This window comes from Sturnus vulgaris, unplaced genomic scaffold (genome assembly GCF_052056855.1).
Source record: "Sturnus vulgaris isolate bStuVul1 unplaced genomic scaffold, bStuVul1.hap1 Scaffold_379, whole genome shotgun sequence".
Classification (NCBI taxonomy): Eukaryota; Metazoa; Chordata; class Aves; order Passeriformes; family Sturnidae; genus Sturnus; species Sturnus vulgaris.
In genome coordinates, this window is record NW_028276431.1 from 508,385 (window position 1) to 517,922 (window position 9,538).

The 9,538-nt window shown below is 47.9% G+C and overlaps 1 long non-coding RNA gene across 1 annotated transcript; it reads right to left on the reverse strand.

Moving 5' to 3' along the window:
- Positions 1-2,067: 2,067 nt before the first annotated feature.
- On the reverse strand, positions 2,068-5,899 carry LOC148217713 (uncharacterized). Its single transcript, XR_015800826.1, has 3 exons — positions 5,820-5,899; positions 2,468-2,587; positions 2,068-2,090 (listed from the first exon to the last, which is right to left on the reverse strand). It is a non-coding gene; the product is annotated as an uncharacterized LOC148217713 (long non-coding RNA).
- Between the last annotated feature and the right edge of the window lie 3,639 nt (positions 5,900-9,538).

Consider the following 9,538-nt stretch of genomic DNA (forward strand, 5'->3'; position numbering starts at 1 on the left):
CAGGGCTCGAGATCACAAAGAACTGCCTTGTTGTCATCAAAAGATCAAATCTCATTAAGAATTCTATGACAACAATGTAATGGACTTCCAGGAACCTCATTAATGCTCTCGGTTTCATTTTTGTGTATTTTTAATCCCTCATTTGGCAGCTTGTAAAACTTATCTTGGAATTCAGAGGTCAAGCAGGATTGACTTTGGATTGACCTTCACCTCTGGTCCCACTTTGTGCAAACACAACTTGTGCCAAGGTGGGTGAACTCATCACCTCAACTTTTCACTCCAGAATATCCCCTACTTATTTCCCTGTAGATGAACTCAGATCCACTCCTCACCTCCACTGGTCATCCAAGCGTCCATTCTGTTCCCCACAGGCCCTGGTGGCCCCAGGGAGCTCCCTTGGCCTTTCTCCTGCCCCTCTCCAGCCCGAGGCTGCTCCTCCTCTTGCTCCCTCCGGCTTAATCCCGTACGGTGCCTCTCCCTTCCTGGCCGCCTGCTGCCGAGGAAGGAGGACACAGAGAGTCTCGAGTGCTGAGCCCTCCCTGCTACCCCTGCAGAGCCTTGGCTGCGCTTCCCAGGGGCCTCGGATTTCCCAGACAAATTGTCTGCTGGGCTCCCTTCCATTACCTCAGCAATCTCCTCAGAAATGCCACCTCACTCCCCTTGACATCCCCTCACATTTTCTTACACAAACAGTTCTTGTGTCCCCTCTAAATGACCCCGGGTTTTCAGCTAAATGAATGGCATGACCCGTGCCCATGATTCACCCGACCAAAATCAAGAGCAAATGTTGGTTGGGCTTTAAGAACTTGAAATAACTTTGAAGCAAAAGAGATCACCTTTTTCTTCTGGGTTTTTTTTCTTTCAGATGCCAGACTTGCCTCTGTGGATGCGTGCTTAACTCTTGCTGCAGGGGACTGTCAGGCCTGAATGGCCGTGAGTTCGTGTTCTTCTCACTGGGGAATCAGAAATTATTATTAATTAGACCACAGAAATGTTTTCTGAAACCTCTCCCCTTTCCTGCCCTTTGCTGGTACATCTCCTGTTTGTGCCTTTGAATTTACAGCTGTTCCCTGATGGCCCTGCCTGACTTCTGTGCAGCTCCTAGCTGGGAAAAACTGGGAAAACCTAGGGAGTACAGAGGTGAATTTTTTAGCTGGATTTTTCTAAAATCTCTAATTCTACTGAAATTATTTCCAATCCTCCCGTGAGAAGAGCAGGAACTCACCGCCATTTAGGCCTGACAGTCACTGCAGGAAATCTGACACAGTATTAATAAGTAACCTTTCCTGAGAGCAGTCATCACCCCAGTCCTCCAGCCTTGGCAAATTTTTTGCAATGAATGGACCCAAATTCTAATCCTTAACCTAAATTTCTGTCAGCTTTTGTTAGAAAGATACCACACAGTAAATCATACAACAGAATTTTAAAATTGCACAAAGAATAACAGGCCCAGACCAAACCTAACCACCCCCATCACTGCTCCACCCCAATTTGGGGAGAAACAGTGATATAGTTTATAAATACTCTCCTTCCATGCTATTCAGTCCTTCACTGCACATCCCCAGAGAGGATTCATTCCACCTTTTGTTCCTAACAGCACCTCTCTCTCCAGCACCAATCCCACTTGTCACAGGCACAAAGGGAGCAGACCTAAGGCAATGGTTCCAGCAGCAGCGGCAATCCCAAGCTCCCTGTTCCCTGGATTGCTCATCCGAGCACTCCCAGGAATCTCACCTCAGCCCAGTCTCTCTCTCCTCAGAGGGAAACACAGCCTGACGGGACACGGTCTGGCACTCCATTTCCTCTTTTTCCTGCTGAACTGGAAAGCCACGGGGTAAGCGCAGTCCCTCAGACCTTGCACCCCTGAACACCAGGAGAGCTGGAGTTTCACCCAGATCCCAGATTCCCTAGGCAGTTAATCCCAGCAGGGAGAAAAAGAGGATCCCTGCATTCTCTGAGTTACCCCACATCATGGGCAGGACCAGGAGCCCTCCAGGCACAGACCTCTGGTGCTGAAGCCTCTTGGCTTTGGCTGCTCAAACACCACAGCTCTTGGCAATGATGGGAGGAGTGTAATGATTTTTCCTGTCCTGAAAGAGAGGAGGAAAAGAAAATTAAGTCCACTGCAGAAGGATTCCAGCCCTCACACTTCTGCTCTGATGCTCACTGTGGGGTTTTATCCATGACAGGTGACACCAATTCAGAGTGCCCTTCTCCAGCATTTTTATTCCTAATTATTTCAGACATTAAAAGGATACTAATTTTTCTTATTGCATTCTTTCCTTAATTTTAACAGAACCATTTTCATCCCAGACCCCACTTGTCCGTTATTCAATCCTTTAGCACTGGACTTTGCACAAAGGGATACCCGTGGTGCTGCATCACAAGAAATCCCAAAGAGAAACCCCTCCAAAACCTGACAGAGAAAGGTTTCAAGGCACTCCAGAACACAGACAGATGTTCATACCTTGTCAGGCCAGACCAATTCTGTCCCATCCACCTGAGCTGTGCAGGTGAGGCAAAGGCTCCCCTTCCTCCTAGGGAATCACTGTGGTCTGAGACCACAGATATCCATCCTGGGGAGCACCTGGAAACAACGTGGGAAAGGCAAAATTAGACTGTTTTCTATCAGAAAATGAGTAATAATAATAATCAAAACTTCTGGACAAATTTAGTAACATCACTTTCATATGATAAATACAGGCCATGCCCATCCTTCAAGCCCAGGTGAAAACAGGAAAGAGAACTACAGGAAAAGCAGAGTCCCTTATTTGGATGTATTTCCTAAAGACCACATTGTATGCTCTTTGTTTCTTTAAAATAATGGATTACTGGTAAAAAGCATCTTGGGTCCATATTTTATCAGCCACAGGCAGGACAAGGTGAGCTACATCTGGAGAGCCAGGGAGATGCAGGACCTTGGCACACCAAGGATAAGAGCAAGGGAAGCAGGGGAGGTGTGGGGGGAGAGCTGGAGAAGTGAAGGAACAGGCATTTTCTTGTTCAGATTCATCAGTGCTGGGAACTTGGAAAACACATGGTGCTGCGTGCATCGAGGACATAATGCCCACGATTTGGTTGTTTTCCTTTGCTCATAACCCTTGGCTTCATCCCCTCTCCAGAGGAGCAGAGAATTCCTCCAGGGTAAGGGTGAATCTGGTCCCACTCCAGGGATGTGTCCAGTAAAGGAGGGGAGTTGTTTAGAGGAACTAACTGACCACAAAAATCAAACCCATCAAACACTGAAGTGGCCTACACTGAGCTGTAACACCAAGTGTTCACAGCAAGCAGTGGCACAAAGTGCACGCAGGACCAAGAAGTACCACTTCATTCGGTTTTTCTGCTTACATGTATTTTAGTTCTGTTTCCCTTCACAGCTGCTATTCTGCCAAGGTCAGTTCCATTTTCAGAAGCCTGTGTCACATGTAGTCAAGGCTGGAAATCCTCCCTTAGGATTTCCACATCACATCTAGATTTGCTAGGAAGCACATGCACACACAGATGCCCATTTCTGTGATATGTCAGTCAGAAATCATGTAACCCAGCAACTTGCTCCTCACTGCACCACTTGGAAATACATTCAAAAGCCAGAAAAACCCCAACCAAACAACAACCCACAAAAGACACAGCTTAGCGCAGCTTCATCTTAATATTCTGGTCAGTGATGGAGAGAAAGGAGGAAAGCTATTCTTCTAGTTCTGCACCAAGCAGTTTGAAACAGCCAATACTGTCCCCACCTGCAGCTCTGGCAGCTTCCCTCCTTCCTTCAGCCTTGCCCTGACTTCTGAAGGGCCAGGGGCACCACACAACCCAAAAGGATCAGCACTCACACCCACCGCTAGTACAGACATCTTCATGGTCCATCTTTGGCCAAACAAACTCCAGGATATTTTTGTTTTCCTGACAGACTCGGCCAACTTCATTCCCATTTATCAAGGCAACAGACACCCTGTATGGCTCTGGGGTCAGAGGACCTCTGCTGGCACAAGAACCCAGGAGAAGATTGGAAGGAAGAATCCAAGAGCAAATTGAAATCCCAGCTATGCAATGAAGGCCTGCTTCTGGCAAGTTCCTTGTGGCTTTTGGGGCTCAAGAAAAGCCTTTAGACCATAAAAACATAGGTGAAAACCCCACACCGAGCACTTGGCTTTAAAGATGTTGCACTTAATGTTACAGACAGAATTGCTCTGGGATTTGGCATTTCCTGCACCCACACAAACACATTAAAAGAATTAAGTGCAGAGTCCTGAAACTCAGTTCTTCCAATCTTATTTTGGTGGTGTCACTTGACATACCTTAATCCACAGCAATTCTTCAAAAAATGAGAAGCAACCCCACCCCCCTTCAGTTTTCCAGTTTAAAGGTTCTCTTAAGAAAAAGTTAAAGAAAAGAAGAAAAACCCAAGACCTACTATCAGCTAGTGTACCAACCACCTGTTTTCCATAGATTTTTATTACACCCAATGGCTTCTCTAAGAAAATAAATTTGTACCTGCAAAAACCTGTGGGAATTACTGCGTTGGGATGGTCGGAACAAACTCAGGCGCTCTCTGTATTCTGGTCTTGAAGTTTGCAGTTTATTTCATAGGGCGTGGCTATATATGAGGCCCTGCTAGGAACTGCAGCTGCAGCTCAGAGCAGGACAGAGAGAGAGGGATAGAGCAAGAGTAAGAGAAGAGAGTAAGACAGCAAGAGCGAAGGGAGCGTAAGAGAGTAAGAGAGTAAGAGAGATATTTTCCCGTTTACAATACAATAAATCTATGTTGAATATTCTAATTGCCACTAACCAATCTAATACAAGATACAAATTCTCTAACATTTGCATGCAACCGAAAGGAATCACTATATTACCATGTTTTACTGCTTTTCTTATCTCTCAATTTTATCTGGGACCCTTCCTGGCATGTCTAGGGAGGATGTCTGTTTGCTTTTTGGTATTCTCAGCATCTAACATTATCTAAACAAAGGGGCCTTCAGGCATTCAGTAGCTTTCAGCCACACAGTCGAAAATTGCTATCATTTCTATTTTGCTTATATTTTCCATATTCTCAAAGTCTTTTGCTAGGCACTCGTACTTATAAGGTTTCCCTAATTCATCCTTCCCAACAAAAACCCATCCAGGAGGGGCAGGTGTTTCTGAGCCCACACCTCGCAGGTAAAGTATCAGAGAAGGAGTGGCACAGAGGGATCCAAAAGTGCCCAAGAGGTTCAAGTTCACTGTGTTTGTGCAGTATTATTTGAAACCAAAGCTCTCTGCAGCTGCCCCAAGCCTGGAGTCCACAGAAACGAAATGAGCTCCCCCTCCTACCACATTTTCTGCCTTCTCTCATCAAGGGAGAATCACATCATGCAAAAGATAATAGAGAAGATGGTAACAGCAGTCCAGTGCCCCCAGGATGGCTGGCACCAGGGTTCATTCCATCCTCTGGCTGATGGAACTTAAACCCAGGTGTTCTGGGATTGAAGGAGCAGTCAAGTTTCACCACTTGCCGTTCCACTCCCTCCCACGTTTGCAGAGCAGGAATATCGCTAGGTTCCGTATTACATCCCAAAGAAGCAGCCCCGGGAGTTCTGCTGGAGCTATTGGCTCACAGACTTCTACACACTTGATCAGAGAAATTTAACTTTTCTAAGCAAAATACTTGAGAAAAATACCACTATGATAATACAGATTACTTCAAAAAGTGAAGTGATCACTATGTCACCTAACAAACCACTAAAAATACTTTTCAAATATACTGAGTCACACTACATACTTTCCTCTGTTAGAAAAAAAAAATGTTTAAGAAGAGTCTTAGGTGTTACAAAATAAACTACTACCTGCTTGAAGACCAAAAAAGAGCTCCTCATCCTGGAGTAATTCCTTCACAGCAGCCCAGTCTCGTGTTAATTGTTTCAGTGTCAACTAGAGGTTCCAGGATATCGGATCTAAGTCTTCGACTTCTACCGGGAGTTCTGGTGCAATTGAAAACACCAAGAAGCGTGCGACCCTTCCTCTGAAAATAAAATAGATGTAAAGAACACATGCAGAGATGGCAAGTGTCAGGAGACGTTTACAAGCAAGAATCTCCTACAAATATGAGGTATGCTTTGGCATGCTTAGCATGTCCCTTTTTTCTACGTTTATTATATCAACTCCAGCAGTTTAGGATGCTAGGAAATTCAATGTGATTTAATATAATATTAGCCCTCAATTCTATCAGTATAAAAATACATTTGTACTTAGTATTTTATTCCTATTTTGTAGTACTATTCCATTACTACTGCAGTGGAAAATTTTACATTTTCCCCCTCCACTAAACTAATTAAAAATGAACAGGCCAACCCTACACAAAGAGGTAAATTATAAAGTTACAAAGATCAAATATTAATCAGAACAATTTACTTGAAATTACATTTCTGAAAATAATTTAAAATCGATTTAGAAGTCAAAAAGACAAATTGAGTTTGGAGAAGGCGTTCGGCACTCCAAGGGCAGCCAGGGTTACAGGTGGTGGCAGCTTGGGGCCAGGAGAAATCCCGGTCCATTTGGAATTTTAGCAGGCAGAAGCCTGGTTTGGTGCACAGGTCCTTGGACACGAAGTCTGGCCCTTTTCCCTGTGAAACAAATCTTACCCTTGCCAGGTTCCTGAAATCAGCTACGAGGAGGCTTTTGGCACTCCAAGAGCAGCAGGGTCACAGCTGGATGCCGCTGAGGTCTGGGTGACACCATGCTCCATTTGGAATTTTAACATGTAGATGACTGCTCCTGGTCACAGGCCCCAGGATAGAATCTGATGGCCTTTTCCCTGCGAATCCAACACTCACGCTTCCAGGGTTCCTGAGATGTGCACAGAGGAGGGTTTCGGCACCCCAAAGGCAGTCAGGCTTCTAAGTGGTGGCAGCTTGGGGCTGGGAGAAACCACGCTCCATTTGTAATTTTGTCAAGCTGAAGGCCGGAACATGGCTCTGGACATGAATAGCGGTCCTTTTCGCTGTTAAACAAAACCGGAAAAAAAACTTGGTCTGTTCTGAGTTTTAGCAGGCAGAAGCCCAGGCCCAGGCCCAGCATCACTGGACATGGGGAGTTGCCCAATTTTCCTGTGAAACAACACTCACCCTCCCAGGGTTCCTGAGACCAGTTAGGAGGAGGCTTTTGGCATCCAAAAGAGAGCCAGGATTACAGGTGGGGGCAGCTGTGGTATGGAAGCAATCCCGGTCCATTTGGAATTTTAGCAGGCAGAAGCCTGGTGGGGGGCACAGGTATCTGGACAAAAACTGTGGCCCTTTCCTCTGTGAAACAAAACTCATTTTGCCGGGTTCCTGAGACCAGTTAGGACGGGGCTTTTGGCACTCCATGAGAAGCCAGGGTTCCAGGTGGTTCCAGCTGTGGTATGGGAGTAATCCCAGTCTATTTGGACAAAGAAAACCTAAGACCCTCACCGAAATCCAGAGGCCCCCCTAACCCTAGAGATCCCAAAGCAAAGACACCCCCCTAACCCTAGAGTGAGCCCAAACCTAGATGCCCCCATAACCCTAGACGCCTTCATAACCCTAGTTGCTCTGCTAATACTAGAACCCCTAAAATTAGACCCTCAGTGAACCCTAGATGGCCTTCAAACCCTAGACACACCCAAACCCTACACACACCCCTAACCCAAGAGCCAGCCTAACCCTAGACAACTCTACAACCCTAGACACGCCCAGGACCCTAGAAGATCCCCTAACCCGAGACCCCCAGCGAAAACCACACACCCCCATAACCCTAGATACCCCCCTAATCCGAGACACACCCCTAACCCTAGTCCCTCAGTGCACTCTATATTTCCCCATAACCATAGACACCCCCAAATCCTAGACACCTCCCTAACCCGTGAGCCAGCCTAACCCTAGACACCTGCACAACCCTAGACGCCCTCAGAACCCTAGAAGCTCCTCTAACCCCAGACACCCTGCGAACCCTAAACACCCCCATAACCCTAGATACCAGCCTAACCCTAGACACTCCCCTAACCCTAGTCCCTCAGCGAACCCTAAATTTCCCCCTAACCGTAGACACCCCCAAATCCTAGACACCTTCCTAACCTTGGAGCCAGCATTACCCTAGACACCCCCACAACCCCTGACGCCCTCAGAACCCTAGAAGCCTCACTAACCCCAGATCCCCAGCGAACGCCAGACATCCCTGTAACCTTAGAAAATCCCTGTAACTCTAGAGCTAGCCTAACCCTAGACACCACCAAACACTTGACACCCCTCTGAGCCTAAACCCCCCTAACTCCAGACCGTCAGCAAACCCTAGATGTCCCCCTAATGCTAGGCATCCCCAACACTTGACACCTCCCTAACCGAAGTCAGCCTAAAGCTAGAAGCCCCCACAAACCTAGACGCCCCAGAAACCTAGAAGCTCCCCTAAACCTAGACCCCCAGCAAAGCAGAGACACCACCCTAACCCTAGAGCCAGCTCAACCCTAGACGCACCCACAACCCTAGACGCACCCACAACCCTAGACGCTCCCAAAATCCCAAACGCTCACCTAAGCTTAGATCCTCAGTGAACCCTAGATGTCCCCCTAAACCTAAACACCCCCAAACCTTAGACACCCCCAACCCTAGAGCCAGCCCAACCCTAGACACCCCCACAACTCAGATACTCCATAACCCTAGAAGCTCCCCTAATCCCAGACTCCCCCACAACCCTAGACACCGCCATAATCCTAGTCATCCCCAAAACCCTAGATGTCCCCCTAACCTTAGATCCCCAGCCAACTCTAGACATCCCCAAACCCTAGAGACCCCCGTAACCCTACAGTCAGCCCAACCCTCGTCGCCCCCACAACCCTAGACACCCCCAGAAACCTAGACGCCCCCTAAACCTAGACCCTCAATGAACCCCAGATGCCCCCCAAACACTAGACACCCCCAACCCCAGAGTCAGCCAACCCTAGATGCCCCCACAACCCTACACGCCCTCAAAACCGTAGATGTTCCTCTAACCCTAGACCCCCAGAGAACCCTACACATCCCTAAACCCTAGACACCCCCTAAACCCTAGAGCCTCCAAACCAGAACCCTAGAAGCTCCCCTAAGCCTAGATCCCCAGTGAACCCCAGACACCCCTATAACCCTAGACGACCCCCTCACCCTAGACTCCTAGCGAACCCTAGATGCCCCCCAACGCTAGACATCACCAAACCCTAGACAAGCCCCAACCCTAGAGCCAGGCTAATCCTAAACGCCCCCACAACCCTAGACACCCCCAGAACCCTAGACACACCACAAACCCCATACCCCCAGCTAACCCAAGATGCCCCCCACCCTAGACCTCCTCAAACCTTAGACACTCCCTGAACCCCAGAGTCTGCCCAGCCCTAGACACCCCCACAATCCCGGATGCCCCCACAAGCCTAGACGCCCCCTAACCCTAGACCCCCATCGAACCCCAGATGCTCCTCCCCAACCGTAGACCCCCCAGTACGCACACCACGGCCACCCATGTAAAAGCCCCCCACACAGAAAGGCAAGCAAACCATCCAACCCACAACCTGCCATAAAACAGC